Raw genomic sequence first — 23,598 nt, 5'->3', positions numbered from 1 at the left:
CTCCAAAATTCAAACGTCCTTCTGTATTGAAATGTTCTTTAAATTGTTGGGTGTGGCAAGGATGAGTGACACCAGAGATAAATGAAGGAAAAGTTTATTATTACTTAGAGGTCCTAGAACAGAGAAGAGCAGCATGCCTCACAAGGTCACACAGGGAAACACGTCAGGAGCATAAGCTTAAGTGAGCAGGTGGGTAGTAAGGGGTGCCCAGTGAACCTGGGAACTATACCTTTATAGTTGGTGTGGGGCTCTAGCTATTGGAGTGGGGCTCTAGCAGCTCATCAAGGCAAGGCAAGAGTAGGAGTCTGTGTTTGGCTTTCACAGGAGAGCAAACTTAGGTAAGAAGCAAGGAGGAGAGGGAGAAGTTGTTTATCTTATACAAGCAGGTGTTAGGGTGTCATGGAGGAATAAAGATAGGGTCGAAGAGGGGTAGTTCAGTGGTAGAATTCTCGTCTGCCATGCGGAAGACCTGGGTTTGATTCCCAACCCATGCACTTAAAACAAACAAGCAAACAAACACAAAACAAAACAAACATACAAAAATCCAACAAACGGTGCTGCAATAAGGGGACACACATGGAAAAAGAATGAAATGTGACCCCTGCCATACAGCATACCAAAAAAAAAAAAAAAGATAGGGTCTAAGATACTGAGGCATTTTGACAATGCTAAATCCCTCCTAGGTTATTATTGACTTTAGAGTTGCTGAGGCATCATAATGGTGTGAAAAAAAATCACCATTATTAGTTTAATTCACTACGCCTTCTGTTCTTCATTTGGGATGGAAAAATAAGGGACATATATGGCCAAGTCAGTCTAAAAGCTGCCATCATCCAAGTTCATCCAGGAGCAAAGAATGACTAAATCCACTACAGTCTTCTACCCTAAGACCAAGATTGGAAATATGTACAATTTGTATTTTGTCCAATTGCTAGCATCCTATCAATAGGCATTTTCTTTTACGTATTTTTGGTGTTAAGGAAGGTTTAATGTACTCAGACTAGGCACTTGGGCTAAAGAGAACTGTAATATATAGTTCTATATTATATAGAACTGTAATATTTAGAACTATATATTACAGTTCTATATATTATATATATATAGAACTATATATTACATATTAGTATAATATTATACTATATATAATGTAATATATAGCCTAGGCTACTTCTCAACTACTGAATTTAGATTAGAAATCATTATGAAGAAGTTACTTACACACTCTTGCTGATCTTGGATAAGATTCATGTTCTGTTAGTATTTTTGACCAGAGACCTTTTTGGAAATAAGGGTAAACACTTCAAGGGTTAACATATATGCTCATGAGCTTGGAACGTGTCTCTTTTCCTCCTCCTTTTTGCTGAAATGCTATGATTGAAGACCCTAAAGCGGGCAAACTTGTAGTCTTTCTCACTAATTAATAGTGAGCAATTGAATTTTAGTGTCCTAAGGTTTAGTCTTTTGTTAGTGTATATAAGTCACACGAAACAGGATTCTATGTTCTCTAGGCTGATAGGCTATTCTTTTTATTTCAGAGCTATTGTATTGCTTTAGGCTCATTGGAATTTTTGTAAACTTTGATCATACGTGGTAGATTTGGGCTATTTAATCCATAATAGAGCTTGTTTTAGAAGATTTTACTTTTAGTTGAGACTTACATTTCTGAACTACTTCTGGGCAGGTTGAAGAACTATACAGAAAAAGTGTAAGGTTTTCCTCATAAAAAATCCATGGCATGTAATTCAATATTAAAATCAAATTTCTAATTTATTTAACAAAAATTGAGCAAGCTTTTACTACATGATAGCCCTGTGGTAGGGCTAGGTGTTGGGAATTGAGACAAATCACACATGACACTTCTCCTTAAAAATCACCTGTTTTTGTGGAGTTGATAGAAAAGAAAGTTAACAATTAAAATATAATATGTTAAGTATCGTTATAGAGGAATTTATCCAGCATTATGAAAAAATGGAGAAAATGTAATCTAGATGGGGAAAGAAATTTCTATCTTTGTATGTATTTCTTAGTGTAATGTATACATAGATACTTGGGCAATTCCTGAACATAATATTTATTGTTCTTTTTATCTTATTATGAAAGTGATACCTAAGCATTATGAAATATTGAGACATTTTACTGCTTATGTTTTCCAGTATGCCATTTTGGTAACCTCCTATTTTTACTTAATAATATACCATGGGTTTTTTTTCCCCATATAATTAAGTACTTGAACATTAATTTTATTTGGGGTATGGTATTTTACCATACTTAGGTGCCATAATTTATCAATCCTTTATATTTTATATCCTGTCTGAAATGAACAAACATAAGTATTTGCAATATTCACCACATGTAGAGGTGGCATGACTCAAACATGTGAAGAGTTTTACGGCTTTTCATATGTTACGTAATACATTTAATATGTTGTTTTTTGCTAGAGCACTCTGGGTTAGGATTTTGATATTGTTTCCCAGTTTCATCTTTACCAACTGATATGGAAAAGTTTAAACATGGTCTAAATGAATACTTTTTTTCTTAGAAATTTAAGAAACGATGATCTGTTATAACCCAGTGTTAAGACTAAACCAAGAAATCTGATATGCTGCACAAAAACCTATGGGCTGTGGGATCTTCAAACTGTCCTGTGTGCTAGGAAATCTTTTTGTGACTTTGGATAGCACTCAGCAGGTGAGAACCTGAGTAGGATATGAGCTACTGTCTCTCTCCTAGGATGGGGAAAATGAAGAAGACCTGGCTAGCCATGTCTGGCTCTTCCCCATGGTTGCAGCACATCTCTTCCCCCTAAACGTAAAGGGGGTTAAGCTGTATAGCTCAAGATACATACAATCACCCCCCACTTCACACTTGTTGAGGCTGGGAGTTGGGCTTTCCTACTCATCTCAAAGCTTCAGTTAACAGAAATATGTTGACCTATCCCTCAGGGAGGCCTTCCTGCAACTTTTTCCTTTCTGCAGCTCAATCTCTACTTTCGCCGAAGCCCACAGCTCTTGACTCTCTGAATTATGCCCTCCTTTCGGTTCTTCACATCCCTAAAAACTTTTTGCTAAGACAAGAAACAGGACTTTCTTTTTTTCTTGTCTAAGAGGTAATGCTTACTATATTTATGTAAGTACAGAAAGTGTTTTCGTTGTAAGTAATACCTTCTAATTGCAACCATGGAAAAGTGGATTTTATAGCTTAAGAAAGAACAGCAGCTGTGTAAAAAAGAAAGAAACAAAGGTACAAACAGGCTTTGGTTTTCATCATAGCTGCTACGTGTATTATCTTTGTGACCTTTGCTAAATTACTTAACATATCTCAAGTCTTTGTCAGCCTTTTCAAGCCTTTATCACCTTTAACAACTAAGACCAGCAGAAAAGAGGGTTCTTTCAGGTACCTAGACAGTATATTGATTTTAGCAAATGATGACTCATATGGTCAGACAGTTCTTTGTCTTCCACCATTACAGGTATGGCTATTTGTTTGCATGCCCCCTAGGCCTATTTACCAGCCAAAGGAAAATGGGAACGAATTTAATAGGGGCTCCAAAGGACAAAGAAGATCAGTCAACAGCCCAATGTGACAGCTCTTAGCAAAATAGAAATGCTGGAGATGTGTTCTCACTACTATATTGCTCTCTTTTTCTATCTGTAGCTCTCTCTCTCTCTCTGCTTAAGGATTTAAAAAAAAAATAAGGTAAGCAAGGAAAAAAGACTTCCTGAAATTTAAAAAATTTTGACTTAAAATATTTAGTAGATGGATTGGAGAAGATGGCCAAGTTGAATTCAAAGTTAATGTCTAAAAAGACCTTGTGAAAGAATAATTTAAAACACTGAACAGAAATGCATGCATTAAAATTTATAGGGGCAAAGAAAATAAACATGGATTGTAGATTCTGGCAATCTAATATGAATATTAGGATCTGTAAAATTTTTAAAAAATAGATGAAAATGAAGCAATAACTTAAACATATATATGGAAGAGAACTTCCCTGAGCTAAATTCTTAAACCTATAGATTTGAAATTCCAGTGAGATCTAGGTAATGATTGAAGAAAAAAAATATATCAATAAATTAAAAATTAAATTAGCTAAAAATTCCTGAACTGGGGGTGCAAGGGTAGTTTCATGGTAGAATTCTCACCTGCCATGCAGGAGACCCGGGTTCGATCCCTGGTCCATGTACTTCCCAAAAAACAAACAAACAAGCAAAAACAAACAAAGAAACAATACAAAAAGTTCAACAAATGGGTGCGGCAGTAATGGGATACACACATGGAAAAATAATGAAATGTTACCCTGTCATATAGCATATAAAAAAAAATCCTGAACTTTAAGAATTAGGAGAAATCACATAAAAAACTTTCAGATTGAGAGACTATATTTACAAAATAAAAAGAATCAGAGAGGGTTGCAATTCTCATCTGTAACACTGCAGATTATGGAGAGAAAAGCACTATAACCACAAGAGTCCTTTATCTAGCTAAGCTATATTTTCTCCAGAGTGGCTGTATCATTTTACATTCCCCAGCAATGTATGATTTAGTTTATCTACATTCTTGCCTGCATTTGGTGTCACTTTTTTATGGGAGCCATTCCAATAGGTATATTGTGGTATCTCATGGTGGTTTTAATTTGTATTTCTCTAAAGGCTACTGATGTTGATCATATGCTTATTTGTTATCTGCGTATTTTTTTTGTGAAATATTTGTTATCTTTATATTTTTTGGTTTATTTTCTAATTGGATTATTTGTTTTTTTCTGTTTAGTTTTGAGAGTTCTTTATATATTCAGTTTAATAGTCTTGGATAATATGTTGGATATTATGTGGGATATGTGGGGACAATTTATTTTTAAGATTTCAAAAGTATTAAAAATCATATGGTATATTTTCACCTAGGAAAAAATTGTTAACTGAAATCTCGTCATCTAGTGGAACACAATGCTGATATTTATGCACATTTATGCACATATACACAGTTCTCTGTGAATATCTCTATATTTACCTCGCAGCTGTAAGTTTAGCTATTATTTCCTCTGAAAAATCTTTCTTTCCTAAACTCACTTCTCTGGGTTGATTACTGTGCTGGTTGGAGGCTGTTGTGTACCTCAGAAAAGCCGTGTTCTTTTTCCTAGTCCAGTTTTATGGGGGCAGACTTAGTGTGTGGGATCTTTCTGATTCAGTTGCTTCCATGGAGATGTGACCCACGCAATATGGGTGGGACTTTTTGACTAGGTAGTTTCTGTGGAGATATAGTTCCACTCGTTCTAGGTGGGTCTTTGTCCACTTACTAGAATCCTTTAAGAGGGAAAAAGCTCAGAGATGACACAGACAGAGATGTTTGGAAGCTATGTGCCTTCCCAGCTCTCAAAGGTGTTCTGGATGCCATCAGCCTTTCTTGAGCCAAGAAAGGCATCTCTCTTTGGATGCCTTAGTTTAGACATTTTTATGGCCTTAGAACTGTAACTTGTAACAATGAATCTCCTTCATAAAAGCCAACCCATTGTGATATATTGCATTCTGGCGGCATTGGCAAACAAAAAACAGTCACCATTATTATTTATCTGATTGTGGTAGTTTGAAGCTGTTATGTACCTCAAAAAAGGCCATGTTATTTTAATTTGTTCCTGTGGGTACAGACCTATTGAAGGTGAGAACTTTTGATAGGTTATTTAAATTGAGATGTAACTACGTCATTTAAGGTGGGTCTTAATCCTCTTTCTGGAATCCTTTATAAGAGGATAAAACATACAGAAGCTAAGAGATGAAATTAAGAGAAACTCATAGGGAAACACCCAGAGAATTTAGAGAAAAAGCTACATATGGAGAAACCAGAAGCTGAAGTAGTAAAACCCTGGAGGGGAGGACCAGCAAGTGTTGCCATGTGCGTGACCTTTTGACAGAGGAGCCTAAGCTTGCCAGTAACCAGTCTTCAGAGAAGATATCCTATTGATGCCTTAACTGGGACATTTCCACAGCTTTAGCACTTCACATTTGTAAGCTAATGAATCCCCATGTTAATAGTCAACCAATTTCTGGTATATTGCATTTCGTCAGCTTTAGCAAATGAAAACACTGATGTTCTCGATTTTAAAACTAATATGTAGTACTTTAACACTATTTTCAATACTTCTATGACCATCTTTGCATGTATTTCACTTTAAGGCCAAATGTAAATATAATTAGATCTAAAGTCAAAAATACTCTACATCTGAAATATCTAATACAGCAGTCACTAACCACATGGAACCATTTAGATTTTCTATAAAATTTAAAATTAAAACTCAGGTTTTACTAAGTCACCTTTCCAGTGTTCATGTGACTAGTAGTTACTATAGTGGTCATTGCAGGTTTACAACATTTCCATCATTGCAAATAGTTCTATTAGAATCATTAAAAAATTCGTAATTTAGATCAATTAGAGTTGCATTCAAATTAGCTTCTTGATATTCTCTAGATGCCAGTTTAACGCTACAATTTGACCTTAAACAAGCTACTTCCTTGAAAAGTCATTCATGCTTTTTTTTCTTAAAAGAAATTAGGAGGAACAATTGATGACCTGTTTCAAGAAAATTTTTTTTTGTATGTTCATCATCATGATCATTTCTAAGAACATCTACATCAATCCAAAAAAAACAATAAAAAGAAAACAGAAAAAATTCATACATACCATACCCCTTACCCCTCCCCTTCACTAATCACCGGCATTTCAATCTACTAAATTTATTTAAACATTTGTTCCCCCATTATTTATTTATTTTTAATCCATATGTTTTACTTGTCCATCGATAAGGTAGACAAAAGGAGCGTCAGACACAAGGCTCTCACAACCACACAATCACACTGCGACAGCCACATCATCATACAGTTATCTTCAAGAAACATGGCCACTGGAACACAGGTCCACATTTTCAGGCAGTTCCCTCCAGGTTCTTCATTACACCTTAACTAAACAGGTGACATCTATTTAATCCATAAGAATAACCTCCAGGATAACCTCTTGACTCTGTTTGGAATCTCTCAGCCACTGACACTTTATTTTGTCTCATTTCGCTCTTCCCCTTTTTGGTCGAGAAGATTTTCTCAGTCCCTCAATGCTGAGTTCCAGCTCATTCTAGGATTTCTGTCCCATGTTGCCAGGAAGATCCACACCCCTGGGAGTCATGTCCCATGTAGACAGGGGGAGGGTGATGAGGTTGCTTGCTGGGTCAGCTGAGAGAGAGAGGCTACATCTGAGCAACAGAAGAGGTTCTCTTGGGAGTGACTCTTAGGCCTAATTGTAAGTAGGCTTAGTCTATCTTTTGCGGGATTAAGTTTCATATGAACAACCCCCAAGATTGGAGGCTCGACTTATTGCTTTGGCTGTCCCCACTGCCTGTGAGAATATCAAGAATTCTTCACTTGGGGAATTTTCCCCTTTTCTCACCATTACCCCTAGGGGACTCTGCAAATACTTCCCTATTCACTGTTCAAATTGCTCTGGGATTTATCAAGGCATCACTCTGGACAAACCTACAAAATCTCATGCCCTATAAGGTTCCATGTACTTATGGTGTTCAATTAAGCTGTGCACATAAGTTATATTAGAAAATGCACTAGTCAAAATATAAATTTTGTACCAAATAAATATTTTTAAATGTATATATTCTGTTCTGAATGGATCATTCTTCAAGAATTCAAAGAGAATGGATTTTAACGTATTGAACCTAAGCTTCGTCCCAGCTACCTTCCTTTCATGATTTTCAGTCCTTAAGGTTTGAATGTCGTGAATTAGTTATTGTTATTATTATTATTATTATTTTGCAGTCAGGATTACAGAGGTTAAGAGTGATTAAGTAACTTGCCCAGTTCATAAAGTTTTGCTTCATCTCAAATGCCCTTAGCCTTGTCTTATTCAAATCTATATTCTTATTGTAAGTCTTGACAAACATACAAACATATTTATATTCTTCATAAAATACCATTCTATGGTGGAAGGGTGAATGGAAAAATCTTTCTGTACTCATGGTATTCTTAACTCTTACCTTTGAGTTAAGCTTTTATTCTTTTAAAGAATACTGGCCATCTTACAGTAAGTAGGTACAGTAGAAGATGTTCTTTCATATCATTATAGGGTTTTTACACTGCAGATGGAATACAGGATCTTTTAGAATACTTTGTTTCGAAGAATTCATTTATAGATCATTAAAAAGCTGAATTGTTTCAGCAAACTTCCAATTAAGTAACGAGGAGCACTTAAAAAAAAATCCAAAACCATATGACAAATACTTTTAATGTCACTTGTAAAATAGTTCATTTTATCAAACAAAAAATAAAATATTGGAAAAATGATATTCAGAGCGGCACATTGTTCTTTTTTTAGACAAAGCTTTTTATCTCCATTAATAGATGAAAATTTTCAGATTCCTAAAGGAGCAGTGGCAGTCTAAGACCAAACAGTGAGCCATTGCAAATCTGCAAATAGCGCTCGTGCCATCTGATTTTAGTCTCGGTTCTCTGCCAGGGTGTCATGCTCTCACAAAATTTTATTGGCTCTTAATATCATGGAGATTTAGTGTGCACTAAGGGATCCTTTAAAAGGAGTTCATTTTCACTTTCCTAATCTTTTCAGTGAAGTAGTTAAGTGGAATATTTTATTTGTTTCCTTTTTCTGGAAGGATTGACCTGTTAAAGGTAACCCATGAAATATCCTAAGTAGCAATATCTTGTGATAGATGAGATGAGCTACGTCCAATCATTTCACCCTGTATTTCTATCTCCTTCTTATCCCTGCACCACTGGGTACTAAATAAAAGATGTATCATGACCACTTCCTTCCTTTCTTCATTCATTCATATGTACCTTAAATTAGCTATTTGCATCTTTATGATATGACAATTTCATACTTGTCAATGATTGAAATCAGGGAATTAATAATGCGGATTTGTTGATGGGGAGGTTTTGTGATTACCTGTGTAATGAAAGCCTGAACAATTTTCATGCAAGGTAATTTCTTTGTAATTGCAAACTGGTTTTTGGATAAAATTCTAGAGTGTTTTAAGTTGAAAATAGAAAATGTTGTAAGGAAAAGAGAACTTACTAAAAATTCAATGAAATAAAGAACTTATCATAGAAAATTTAGTGAAAAAATATTAAGAAAAATTGGGGTTCTGGGAGGGAAATAAACAAATTGCTAGTGAAGAAAGACAAGGCCGGCTAACTGGCTGGGGATGGGTGGGAGCGAGCCAAAAATTTGATCATACAATCCAGATATATGAGAAATAATGGAAAAGTAAAGGAACACTATTTTATGTAATAGGGTCTAGGTTTAGAGAAATCCTTACTTTTAGAACTTGATATAGAGAGAAATATAAATTGATTTTTTTCTGTATTTTCTTTAAAAAATTTTTTATTAGAGAAGTTGTGGGTTTATAGAACAATCACACATAAAATATAGGATTCCCATATGCCATACCACCACCAACACTTGGATTGGTGTGGAAAATTTTTACAATTGATAACACTTTTTTTTGTAATTCTATTATTTTTTAACAGTAGTTACATTTGTTACAATTGATGAAAGATTATGTACATAGTTTGTATAGGGGTATTTCCCTCCATATTCTCAACCTATTTTTTTCATGCATGTCTTTATTTTATTACACATCTACCATACACTAGGTAAATGGACACTAGATAAATGGACTACCCATACACTAAATGGTTTTTATAACTGCAAGGTCATATGATAAAAGCTATATAGTTAGACAATCATTATCAAATATCAAGGCTACTGGATTACACTACAACAGTTTTGGGCATTTCCTTCTGACTATTCTGATACGCTGAAACTAAAAAGAAATGTCTGTATAATGAGTCAGTAGTCATAATCATTTGTTAAATCCTGATTTTTCAGTTACACCTTCTCCCTCTTATTTGATCATTTGTTCTAAATTGATTTTTTATATGTTTAAAAATTCATGAAAAATGAAAAGGTCCATATGGGATATGATTTAATGGGTTACTCTATAAGTATAGGTTATATACTTAATAGACATATTAATAAGAAAATGTTACATATGGGTAGTTTATTTTTTTATTTTTTATTTTTTTGTATGCTGTATGGTGGGAATCACATTTCGTTCTTTTTCCATGTGAGTTTGTTGAATTTTTTTTTCTATTTTTGAACTATTTGTTGATTTTTTTTTCTGTTTTTTTGGGGGGAAGTGCACAGGCCAGGAATCTAAACCGTTCTCCTTCATGGCAAGTGAGACTTCTACCACTGACCTACCCTTGCACACCTGTATCTATGTTTTTTTGTTAAATTTGTTTATTGTATAGTATAACATATATACAAAAAAAAAGAAAAAAGCGAAAGTTTTCGATGCACTCTTCAACAAGTAATTACAGAACAGATCCCAGAGTCTATCATGGGCTACCATACGATGCTCTTAGATTTTTCCTTCTAGCTGCTCCAGAGTATAGGAGGCTAGAAGGCTTGAATATTTTTTATCATCACAATCGACCTTTTTTCCTAAATTTTTTTAGTGAAAAAATAATATATATACAAAAAAGCAATAAATTCAAAGCACAGCACCACAATTAGTTGTACAACATATTTCAGAGTTTTCCATGGGTTACAGCTCCATAATTTTAGGTTTTTACTTCTCGCTGCTCTGAGATACTGGAGACTAAAAGAGATATCAATTTAATGATTCAGCATTCATATTCATTTGTTAAATCCTATCTTCTATGTATTACTCCACCATCACCTTTGTTCTTTCCATCCCTCTCTTTAGGGGTATTGGGGCTATGGCCATTCTAACTTTTTCATGTTGGAAGGGTATGTCAATAATATGGGGTGGGGAGCTGGAACTATGTAATGTTCTGGAGAGGCTGGGCCCTCTAGGTTTCAGGACTTACCTGGTCCAGAGAGCCATCTGGAGGCTGTAGGTTTCTGGAAAGTTACTCTAATGCATGGAACCCTTGTGGAATCGTATATATTGCCCTAAATGTTCTTTAGGATTGGCTGGAATGGTCCTGGTTGGGGGCTGGAGGGTTGTGATAGGTAGCAAGGTCTAACTGACGCTTGCATAAGAGCAGCCTCCAGAGTAGCCTCTCGACTCTATCTGAACTCTCTCTGCCACTGAAACTTTATTAGTTATACTTCTTTTCTCCCTTTTAGTTACGATGGAATTGTTGATACCACGGTGTCAGGGCCAGACTCATCCCTAGGAGTACCTCTGTGGGTAGTTTATTTATTTAATTTTTTTTGCATGGGCAGGTACTGGGAATCAAACCCGAGTCTCAGGCATCGCGGGTGAAAACCTCTACCACTGAGCCACCGTGGCCCTCTCTGTGGGTAGTTTATTTTTAAACAATAGTAAAATAAAGCTGTAAAAGCTTACTAAACTAGGATAGTTTAACAATCAATAAATGATTGATTTTCTATAGAAATGATGATTTGGGACTTATGGCAACTATTGATAAATAAAAAATCATATTTTAATAATTGGAGATTTGGGGAATTACACTGGTTTTCATAATCTAATTTCAATTTCTGCTAGTTGAATGCATATATAATAAAATACAACTCTTTAATTTATATTTTTGTAGAGGTTTAAAATAAGCCTTCAACTGCACTGTAATGATAATTACACTGCAATGATAATAGTCAACTGGAACAAGGCCAAAAGACTTGTTTACACTTGGCATCTTTCCTACTCTTTGTCTTTTATTTTTCTTCACAAACTGTCAATTCCTGACAATTTCTAGAATTGTTACACTGGCAGTGTTCCATAAGAACTAAAAGCGATTCAGAACATTAATATAAGATACAGTCTTAACACAAGTAAATCTTCATATAGTTCCCCTGCTTTTCACTTAAGTTTCACAATATTTACAGATGCTTTATGAATTGAAGCTGAGGAGATGCTAGAATGTGAGAGAAAAATATAAACACATGCCAAAGAATTCTGCCAGTGCTTCTAGCTTTAAACAGATATTTATGCCTAAGAGATGTCACAGGTATAGATAGAAGTATTGTTTTTCTTCCTCCCTCCTCAGTTAAGCTTTTAATTTCTTGTCAGCATAAAGTGCTGTCACATATTTTTTGTCTATAACAATGCCGCTTAAAAAATAAAATGCCAATACAAATCAAAAATAGATTTCCCTTAAAACATCTTTTGTTAATGACATATGATCTTTTTGATGTGAAATAAATGTAGAATAAGGATTGCATAGTATAAAAAGTTAATATTATAAAATCCCACTGTTGTAATTAGAAGAAGCAAACTCCGAGAGTCAGAATCTACAGTATAGGTTACCAGGAGTAGGACGGGAGTCGGGAATAGGAGGTTAAGGCTTAAACTATATAGTTTCTGTTTGGGATGATGGAAAATTTTGGTAATGGATAGTGGTGATGTTAGCACAATATTGTGAACACAAGTAACAGCACTGAGTTACATATTTGACTGTGTTAAAAGGGGAAATTTTGGGTTATATATGGAATAAAACTAGAATAAAAACTTAAAAAATCTATGAAACTGTACAACACAATGAACCCTAAGTTAAACCATGATAAAAAAAAAAAGTCAAGGGAAACCTACAATTGGGATCAGTGTTCGAATATCAGAAAATCTATAAAATGAACTGTTAAATAATTTCTAAGATCATTTGAAATGCATCCTTTGTCTAGCCACCAACATTTTACCAAATCCCCTCATTTCTAAACTTTAAGTTTAGTACCTTGTCTTGGATGCCAATGAGAGTTGCATTTCTCATTTTAAAGACATTTGGTGGCTTAGTTTATTTATTCCATTCAATTCAGTGAGCTTTTGTGTTTTCATTGATGTATTGTGGTCACAATTAACATTGTGATGTCAAAATTAAATTTCGACAAATGATGATTTTTAACTATGTAATAAAAAGTAATTGGATCATTCAAGGCAGGTATTTTTAATGAAAACAATTTTTTTTTCTGCACCCTGACAAAGCTAGATTTCTAGAAGGAATGGCATTCATTACATTCTGTTTGCACACTTACTAAGAGCTTATTTTCTTTAGGTTGTTTTGCTTTGTTTTAGCTAACTTTATTCTGGGCCAGACTAGGTAGGAGTTAGTTATTCGAGTCTCCATGCAAGTAATGATGTCTGCTGCAGACGAGAATCACCTGCTGCTCTGGCTAATAGGGCTGAGGCCATTCTCAGTTTTTAGTGGAGCAGATGTTTAGCCATCCTTTCCCAAGGCATTTGCTTAGCATGGTATTATTCACATCTATATTTAAGTGAATATTTAATTAATACCTGTTCCCACTTTCTTTAAGAAATGTCAAAGTAATGGAAATTATATGCAAGTCCACCACATTACGTATTTATCTTTTTGAAACATTTGCTCATGTATTCCTGATGAAGAGATGTAATTTAAGGTTGCTGTCAAATTTAAGTCAGGTATGCAAATGGTATATTAAAGTTCTTGTAGCATAGTACTTTGAGTGTCAGAAACATTTATTAATATTTATGTACACAATTAATGCCCTTTTCATTTCAATCCTTCTTTCCCTTTGCCCTGTATATCTACAGCTTGTATCTGTTTCCAAAGGAACTGCATGTCTTCCACATGGGAAAAAAAGTTCAGAGAGTGGAGAATTTTAGTTTTTTTTTTTTTCCAAAAAATTATTACTATTTTATTAGTGGAAATTCTTTCTAGGGTAACTGGAAGGATTTAACAATGAGAATTGCACAATTAAATAAAAACTCAAATATATTGTTTGAATGTTAGTATTTTATTGTCTGGATGAATTTTAAATGTTATTTTGTACTGAACATTAGAATCAATTGTTGATATATAGTATTCTCTAGGTCATTTATAACTTTGGGAGTTTATTAAGTAATTGGTTATATTGAATATTAGCACTGTTACTGGACAAAGATAGTGGATTATTTTGCCTGTGTGCTCATAGAACCAATTCCCGAGACACCTGGGTTTCAAAGAGAGAAGAAGTTTAATGTTAAGCATGTAGCAGGAGATCAGATGGCCTATCGGCCCCAAAATCTATCTCTTTGAACTGCAGTAATTCTGTTAGTTTTATAAAGATGTTTTATATAAACATAGTTTTATAAAGATGGGCAGATTTTAGAATAACAAGCACAACAGCCCAAGATGATATAATTAGAGGTGATTTAATTATTGAGGATGTACAGATTGATTATATGCATAGTCACAGAACATATGTAAGAAAGTAACAGCCTTAATATGATGATGGGTGTGATTTTTCGTATTATAATGAGGTATATTTGACTTATAGGTTAAAGTCTGAGCTACTGTGCATGTCAGGCCCATTTTGGTTAGATCCAATTTCGGTTACCAAAATAACTTTGGGCTTGGGGTGGGTTAGCCCTGGGCCTGACCCAGGATCCTTTATTAATAAACATACTGGGGGCTGTCTTCAGTGACCACAAGACTCTAAAGTTGGAAAACTGTATAAATGGGTACAAGTGCAGGTTGGTCACAAGGTTTTTACAATCACAAGGGCACAAGATAAAGGCCATACAACCTTATCAGAGATCAGGGCAGCTGAATTACAATTCAAAGATTTCAGGTATTTCTCTCTGTCTACTCTAATATTCTTGAAAGCAAAAAGGCATATCTATGTGCTAATTCAATAATCATAATCCCTTAAATCCAAACTTCTACACCATCTTGATTTTTGTCTGCCTACTTTTGTTGCATGGGCAGGCACCAGGAAATGAACCTGGGTCTCTGGCAGGGCAGGCGAGAACTCTGCTGCTGAACCACGGTGGCCTGGCCCTGCCTGTTTTGAAACTGTGATTGTTGCAGAACTAAGGACTTGAGAAAGGACTTTGCTATTTTTTTTATATGCCACCTCCTTCTTGTAGCATTTTTAGAGTGATACAGTATAAAATGAGTATGTTTACTGGAGAGAAATGGCTGCCTGCATGGTGTATGCTCAGAAATTAAATTGGTTTTGTCTTAGTTCAGTGTATGAGCTACCTTTGATTTAATACAAATAGAACTTAAGGTCATTCTTCATTTGTTGCCATTACTTTAGTGTTTTTCTCACATTAGCATTTATTAGAAATTAACATAAAATTATAATTTAGATAGGAAAAGTAAACAAAAGAGATCTAAACTATTCTGGTAAGGGTGAGTGTTTTGGTTTGCTAAAGCTGCCAAAATACAATCTATCAGAAATGGACTGGCTTTTATTAAGGGGATTTATTAAGGTACAAGTTACAATCCCAAGGCTGTGAAAATGTCCAAATTAAGGTTCTAAAAAGAGGATACCTTCTCAGAGGAAAGGCACCTGGCCTCCAGTTTCCTTTGTCATATAGAAAGGCACATGGTGATGTCTGCTGTCCTCTCCTGGCTTCTGGTTTCATATGGCTCTTTCAGCTTCTGGCATCTCCTGGGGCATTTTACTTCTACATCTCCAAACAGAAGATGTGTCTGTGTCTGAGCTTTCTCCAAAATGTTTCCCTCTCAAAGGATTCCAATAAGTGAACCCCTTAAATGGTTGGGGGTCACATCTCCATGGAAACAACCTAATCAAAAGGTCCTACCCGATGATATGTTTGCCTCTACAAGATTGGATTAAAAGAACCTGGCTTTTCTGGGGTGCACAGCAGTTTCGATATCAGCCCAGGGGGGCTGTAAAAATTTGTTCTCTACCACTCAGGATGCATAGAAGTTGTGCTAATACAGCAGAAATGTAGGGTCTTCTACAAGATAATTAATTGAGAAGATAGATATGGGGGCAGGGAGGTTTGAATAAATGGTAATGTGCAGATGGAGGATGAGATGGAAAACAGTTTTCTCAGTTAACATCAAAAGAATGTGGCCTTTCTAAAATTTTGATTTAGAGTGTTAAATACTTTCTGAATTCACATATAGGAGGGGATGGGGTGGAGTCAGAGGGAAAAAAGATTTTAATATAATGTGAGATATAGTGCTGTGTCTTTTAAAACTGTATCTATGTAGTTATTCATTTTCTGTATTTATTAAACTCATGGAATACACTATTCTAGAAACTATGTTGGGAACAGAAAGATGAATTTGATTTGCTCTGAGTTGAAAAAGCTTGCCGCTTTCTGAGGTGGGGTGTACTGGGACAAGAAGTAATCATAGCCTTACGGAATAAATGCAGTACCTGCAGTGTGAGGACTGGTCTGCTGAAATACAGAGATGTCTCACATTTTTTTCCTATGTTAGAAAAAATAATCAGGAATGTAATGTCTTGAATACTGATTAGAAAAAAGCTAGATTAGAAGATTTAGATCCCAGAAACCCAGATTTAACTCATGCTTTATCTTAGCTTTATGTGATTGACAAGGAGTTTTGCCTTTTGAAGCAGGCTGAGGATCTTGTCAAATGAGTACAAGGCTACATCAGGAACTATGACACTTGTTTTCAGAGCTGCTTTTTTTTAGCTTGATGCTAGAGTTTTAAGAATAGTGAGTAAAAGTTAACTCATTAGCATTATATTTTAGGTATAAAATGTCAATGTAATTAGTATAAATAATGAAAAACTGCTTTTTTTGGTTTATAGAATGAGACGTTTTGTTATGCGTATCAATGTTTAGCTTTCAGACAGATTATATATTTGCATGGTTATTTACTGTCTTCACGCCTATCTTCCCTTCTTAAAAATTAAGGTAAATTATAAAGATTTATACCTTATTTTATTTTTCTCAATTTTATTAAATTTATATTGAAGGGAAAAATAAAGAGAAGTAAAATATTGTACAAGCATTGGAATCATACCCATATTTGCACTACAGCTCTCTCAATTTCTAACTTCATGCTTTGATCAGATTCATCCCTCTTTATTTCAGTTTTCTTATTTGTAAAGCAGGATACTATAAGTCTATCCCTCATGCGATTGTGTAGTGTTTGCCACTATGTCTGTCAAAAGTAATCATGCAATAAATGATAGTAATTAATAGCAACAACAATAGCAGTACTGTTGAATATATATATATACACATATATTTTCAATATGAGATATACACATACCTATCATTTCTATCCTATCTATTCTATCATCAGTCATCATTAAAAGAACTGGATGATATGAGAAGATGAGTTTTTTTCTCATGTTAAAAGATATATTATTTATTCTGTTTTATCCCAATAGTAGTAGTTGAATAGGGACCAGGGTTCTCTGTAAATGTCTTGTCGATTTTCCCTTGGGGGATTCTAGCTATGGAATAAGGTCCCGGGTACTCCAATATTATTGTCTTCTACCATGACCCCAAATATCTGGTCATAGGTGAATCTGGGCTGGGGCTTCAGCTCCTGGCTCAGCAGTATTGAGCAGTTTCCTACACGACTCTATGGTTGCTTCCCGCTTTTTCCTCATCCAAGATAATGGCACTGATAAAGATGCATCACAGTACTCTAAGCCCTCATATTCCCCAGACAGCCTTAACTTCACAGTATCTGCTCTCTCTTCTAGTACATGAAAATGTTTTAGGAGTTGCTGTGAGGTAGCATCTTTATGCCCGATCTTCTGCAACATTTTTTTCTGATTTCAACAGTGGATTTTTTCCCCATTTTATTTGGTCTTATGTAAAAAAAAAATCTTGTTGTTAATGTCCTCTTAAACACAGAATGATCCCAGTTCAGTCACTTTAGATAACCCTGGGCAGTGGTTTGCTGGAGCTGGCTCATACACAGCTTGCTGGAGCTGATCAGGAATTTTGTAAGGAGGTTGATGTCATCTTGGTGACTTGAAATCAACCGTGGTAGATGTATTTACACTATGGACAGCAAATGCTACAAATGAAGACTTCCCTTTCTCAGAACTGGTTTGATTTGTAGTATAGGACCTCAGATACCATTATTCTACTACTTTGAACTGAGGTAGTAATTGATGCAAAATATGCCTCTCATTTAAAAATGAAAAATTCTCTAACAGTCCCAAGTTTTCTCTATTGATACCTCCTTTAGCTTTATCATCCACGCCCATGGCAAAGAGCCATCACTCATCTTTTCATATCTCCCAGTACTATTTAATCATTGCTCGGGTGTAGTTTGGCATTTGTGAAACACAGTTGCATTTCATTTATTCCAACGTAAATTAGATTATGATTATACCTAGTCCCCATGGGACGTGTGCCACCAAGGAGTCAGAATATGAGAATTTTTAGATTGTTTTCCCACGACAGCGCCCGGGAGGAACTGGGGAAGGACGGTGGCCCGCGAGGGTCGCGCAGAGCCCGCGGCCGCCATGTGCCGGAGCCAGCAGGGTGTCGCCGCGACGGAGGCGGGCCTGGCGCGGCAGGAAGGCCTGGGCTTCCTCGCTCCTGTTCCCAGGAAACGGGAGCAGCAACCGCAGAGGCCCTGGCTCTTCTCGCTCCTCCCCTTCAGCCTGAATCGGGAGAGGCCAGGCCACCGAGAATGGAATTCTCCTCACCGGGATATGGAGATTGTTCAGTCACCAGGAGCCCCACCGTTATCATTGTGGGTCTGATAATGCAGGGAAATCTACCATCCTTTACCAGTTTCTTATGAGTGAAGCTGTTCATACATCCCCTACAATAGGAAGGCGTGTTAGAAAAGATCGTCGTTAATGCGCGTTTCCTAATGGGTGATATTGGTGGTCAAGAATCTCTCTCTCCTTCCTGGAGCGCTTCCTCTGCTAACACTGAGTTTGTAATGGTTGTGTCCCGTGCAGGAAGAGAGGATTTCCATAACTAGAGAAGAAGTATATGAAAGGTTAGTGCATGAAGATCTAAGAAAAGCTGGAGTGCTGATTTTTGCGAATAATATGTTGAAGAATGTATGACTGTAGCAGAAATCTCCCAAGTTTTGAAGCTAACTTCTATTAAAGGTCATCAGTGGCATGTCCAGGCATGCGATGCTCTTGCAGGCGAGGGGCTGTGTGAAGGACTTGAACGGTTGTTGTCACAATTTAGGTTGAGATGATCTGCACTGACCTCTTCTCGTAGACTTTGTATAAATGAAGTTTGCTGGACTTTATCTGAAAGCTGCAAAAATTAACCGTTTAGATATATAATAATAAACTGACTTAAACTTTTTTTCTATAAGAAGACAACTTAAGACCACTTATTTGAAAACAAAGATGAAGTCTCACCATCCAATTTGCTTTCTCATTAGATCCTTCCAAAGTAAGGTCTTCAAACTGTGGCTGACATTTTTCTCATAATGAACTTTTTCAGGACGTGGTGTAGCCTGTGGTAAGTATGAAGAGAGAGGAAGACACAGGTAACTTTAAGAAGTTTGTTATCAGTAAAAACCTCCCTGGTTGAATGTCTCTTCTTGTTCTGTTAAGTCAGAATACAAATCAGCACATATATTCAGTTTCCAGTATTTTAATGTATAACGTTACTTATGCAACGTATTTTGCATTAGGTTGTGTATATGTTGTGTATAGACTTCAAGGTCATGTTAATGACTTTGATTTATTTTCTAAAGAAAAATGAGCAACACACAAAAAAATAATTTATCCTTAGTTAAAGCCATATGATATAAGTACTGGCATTGGTGCTAAGTGCGTTTTGCACTTTTCCCCTTAGGGTCTCTGTATTGCGCTAACGAACCCTCAAATCACTGAGCTACTCTTAAAAAAAAAAAAAAAAGAAAAAAGCTTAATATTGTGTACATATTTTTTTGTTGTTGATCAAATAACATGTAAACATACTGCAACTGAATCGAACATATATCAAATTCTTAGCTTAAGTTTTACTAATGGGTAGAATTACACAGCAAATAGTTATCAGATCATTCCCTTTAAGGTCTGTATGCCATCTCTGATATTGAGAAAATTGTGGTTTCACTAAAAAAATTTTTGCAGCAAAGACTTCATTGATTTTACATTGAAATCTTTAAAGTGAAGGAATATAATCCCAAATTGAATGTATTTCTAATTCTGTTAATTTATTACTAAATAAATTAGCATAAAACCTTATTTTGATGGTAATGCTGAACAAGAGTACTTTGGTACCATCGTATGGACAGATGTCTCAAAGATTCTGGTTTAGTGGATTCTACTAATTAAAGTTGTTTCCTCTTGCTACCGATACTGAATTCCTTAAATCATTTCCTTTTTTGGGGGGGTGTTATTTTAGGACGTTTCTCTTTGGCTTTTCTGTAGCTATTGACTCTAATCCTGCAGAATGCCACTGGAAGAGTGGTCTGACTGAGATAAACTTCACAATATCTTTGAATAATGTTGATTTGATTTAGAGTTTAAAGGTAATTGTAGCACATTGTGTTAAAAGTCTTATTCTTAGATATTGAAGTTTATACAAAAAGTATTTAAAAAACTGATTGCTTGTTTTATTCTAAGACAGCTTGATACTTACTGAATGGCTACAATAATCCAAATGATTTTCCAATATTTCAGAATTCTTGAAATACCTTAATAAAAGTAATTTTCAATTCAACAGATATTACAGGATTTTCTTATAAAAATTCAGTGCTGCCTAGACACTATTTCAGAACTATAGGGGAATACTGGCTGTTAGAGGAAAAAAAAATCCTAGTTTTCTCTTTTAAAACTCGCAAAGGCAAGGTACTTGCTAGTATAAATGTTGAAAGTTGTAACCCTAGACTTCTTTAGGAACATCGTCTCCCACTTGTGGGGTAAAAAACAGAGAAGGTATGGGTACACTTGTAAGAAGTTAGAAGACTGATGTCTTTATACTCAGTCCTTATTTAAAACATAGGTATGTGTGCTGGTTTGGAACTGTCATGTACCCCAGAAAAGCCATGTTCTTTTAATTCTAATTCAGTCTGGTGGGGGCAGACCTTTTGATTAGGTTGTTTCCATGGATAGGCAACCTACTCAGTTGTGGGTGGGACCTTTCGATTAGATGCATTTGTGACCCTGCCCATTCAAGGTGGGTCATACTTAGTTTATTGGAGTCCTTAATAGGGTTGACACAGAGAGCTGGGTGCCTACACACACAGCAGAGAGATGAAATCAGACAGACTTTGGAGATGCTTGGAGACGGACAGAAACTCAGAGAGAAGGCCACTGAAACCGGGAGCTGAAAGAACAAAACCTGGGAACAAAGGGCCAGTAGAGATCACCTTGTGCCTCCCCATGTGACAGAGAAACCCTGGATTTCTTGAGTGAAGGTATCCTCTTGTTGATGTCTTAATTTGAACATATTTATGGCCTAAGAACTTTAAATTTAGCTCAATAATAAATCCCCTTTATAAAAGCCAATCCATTTCTGGCATATTGCATTCTGGCAGCTTTAGCAAACTGAAATAAAGTGTATTTATGTGCTTGTCGTTCTCCTTACTCATCTTTAATAGAAACTGTGCAAAGTGTATTCTAAATAGGGGCTGATATGTGTGATTAAGCTTTAAATGGTAAATAGTTTGGAGTCAATTTTTCATTTTTACTCAGTTTCACTATACTTTACCATTCATTCTGATGTTTTCTCACACTTGGAGAATGGTGGCCGAAATATTTCATTTGTTTCATTTTTTTCTATCAACCCTTTAGAATTTTTCTACATATAAGACTACATGTGTAATTTGCAGTGGCAAGATTTTGTAACAAACTGGGAATCCAGTTAACTGAGGTTTTTAGATTTATTCAAGCAGTAATTGAGCAGTAATTGAGCCTTTGATGATTTGACATGGAAATTAGTCAAATGATTGTAAGGAACTCAACTCTCTGCTAGAGAGAAAAAAGAGCATATTAGGGACATTGATACTCCAGTGAAAAGTTTAATATGATTTTGACTAAAAATCCTGAATATTCATTTAAGAATGCTAATATTAAAGCTCTGGCTAAAAGCAGTAATTTGCAAATAGTCTCGAAAGGGGCATACTCAGCATACATATAATCCAGTTATAGGAAGATGCTTCAAGATCAACCAACCAAATGATTCTAAGTGGAGAAAAATAGAAAAGAGACTTAAGGTTCAAAATAAATGAACTGTATTGCTAATTGCAGCCTCCATCTAGTTTATTCAAGTATGTATCTTGATTTTGCCAATGCAGTTTCTAATCATTAGAAACTATTTTAAGTCTTTATTTCCCAAAGAAATTATTCTATTCATTTCTATCCTTTTTTTTTTTTGCAATCGTTTTGAATGTCCTGTGAGCTATTTTAGGAGAGAGCCATAAGAGACCCAGACATTTGGAGGTTCAAAAAGAAAATGCCCCCAGTGAAGCTGTTTGAAAACAGAAGCAAAAAACCACAGGAGATGCCATCCATGTGCCTTCCCAACTGACAGAGGTGTTCAGGACCCATTGGCCTTTCTTGAGTCAAGGTATCTTTCTTTGGATGCCTTTGTTTGGACATTTTTATGGCTTCAGAACCGTAAACTTGTAACATAATAAATTCCCTTTGTAAAAGCCATTCCATTTCTAGTGTATTGCATTCCAGCAGCGTTGACAAACTAAACCAATTTCTGAATGAATTGAAAAGATGAGAGATTTTTGACCATGATTCAAGGCTTGATAAGTGAGAAGAGAACAATATAGGCAGAATCAAAGCAGAAATACGTATGGTGATTTCACAGAAGAGCTAGATATGAGCTGACTGTGAGGTGAGAGTAGCTCTTGTTTTTCAATGACACTGTGTCTCCCATGTTCTTCCTGTTCTGTCCGATTTATTTCTAGTGATTTTTGAGGAAGTATTATAATTTTGGGTTGGAGAAAATTAGTTGAAAGGATGGAGTTGTCTTTAATAGCTCTATTTTTATTTTCTCTAATGCTCGTAATAATCTGCAATTTCAAATGCCTTAAGTGCTCATCTATGATATAAGATTTGGAGCTCTGCCAGCAAAAAAACAGTCCCAACCTTAGACCTTGTGAAACAGGCGATCATGGGGAAAGACAAATATTAAACAACAGTGAGGAATCCTACACAAAAGGAGTTGCAGAGGGGTATGGGAGCATTATAACACATTCAGTAAAAGACTTCCCCAAGGAAGCAAAACCAAAACATGTCTGTAAATGCGATTGAGTAACCTCCAGAAATCTTTTTCCAAGCACTGCTCAATATGTACATTTTAATTGGGAGGTAATTAGGTACTTGAATCAGGTATGTGTTTCTGAAATTGAGGATTTAGAGACCTCTAAAACACAATCTTTCCAATTCTGAATTAGAAAGCTGGCATCTAGAATAGTGCAGTTAATAAGAATGGAGGTGAGAGATTTTGGGTGAGTATTTTCTGTACTTTATTATTTTCAATGAAATAAGCAGCATTTCTTTACAGCTGCTCCCTTCTGAGAATTTACATTGAAGCATGATAATACAATTATTTTGGGTATGTGAAAAAGAATAGTCTACCCCACTGAGAAGACATAGTAATTTTTGCCCTGACAGACCATTATAGATTATATTGCCCATATGAAGTTGGGATGTCTCATGATTCTATGTTATGATTTAAGTATACATTAACTTTGGAAGAAAATTAATTTTCTGTTATTGAAGTTGAAAATCCAAAATTGGGCATGCTTTTTCCTGTCCCTCATTCTCTCCATCACTCTTTTTTCATAGAAATCCTATGTGTGTACACATACACACACATACACACATATAGAAATAATGAACTTTCAAATTATTTGCACATTTATTTACATTTTAAATGTATTGTTCTATATTTGT

At 35.4% G+C, this 23,598-nt stretch overlaps 1 protein-coding gene across 1 annotated transcript in view; it reads left to right on the top strand.

Annotated features, from left to right (window-relative positions):
- Window positions 1-23,598, top strand: part of NEK5 (NIMA related kinase 5) — a 256,530-nt gene that overhangs the window by 41,665 nt on the left and 191,267 nt on the right.

This window comes from Tamandua tetradactyla, chromosome 4 (genome assembly GCF_023851605.1).
Source record: "Tamandua tetradactyla isolate mTamTet1 chromosome 4, mTamTet1.pri, whole genome shotgun sequence".
NCBI lineage: Eukaryota > Metazoa > Chordata > Mammalia > Pilosa > Myrmecophagidae > Tamandua > Tamandua tetradactyla.
This window is presented reverse-complemented; position numbering and strand designations above follow the sequence as displayed.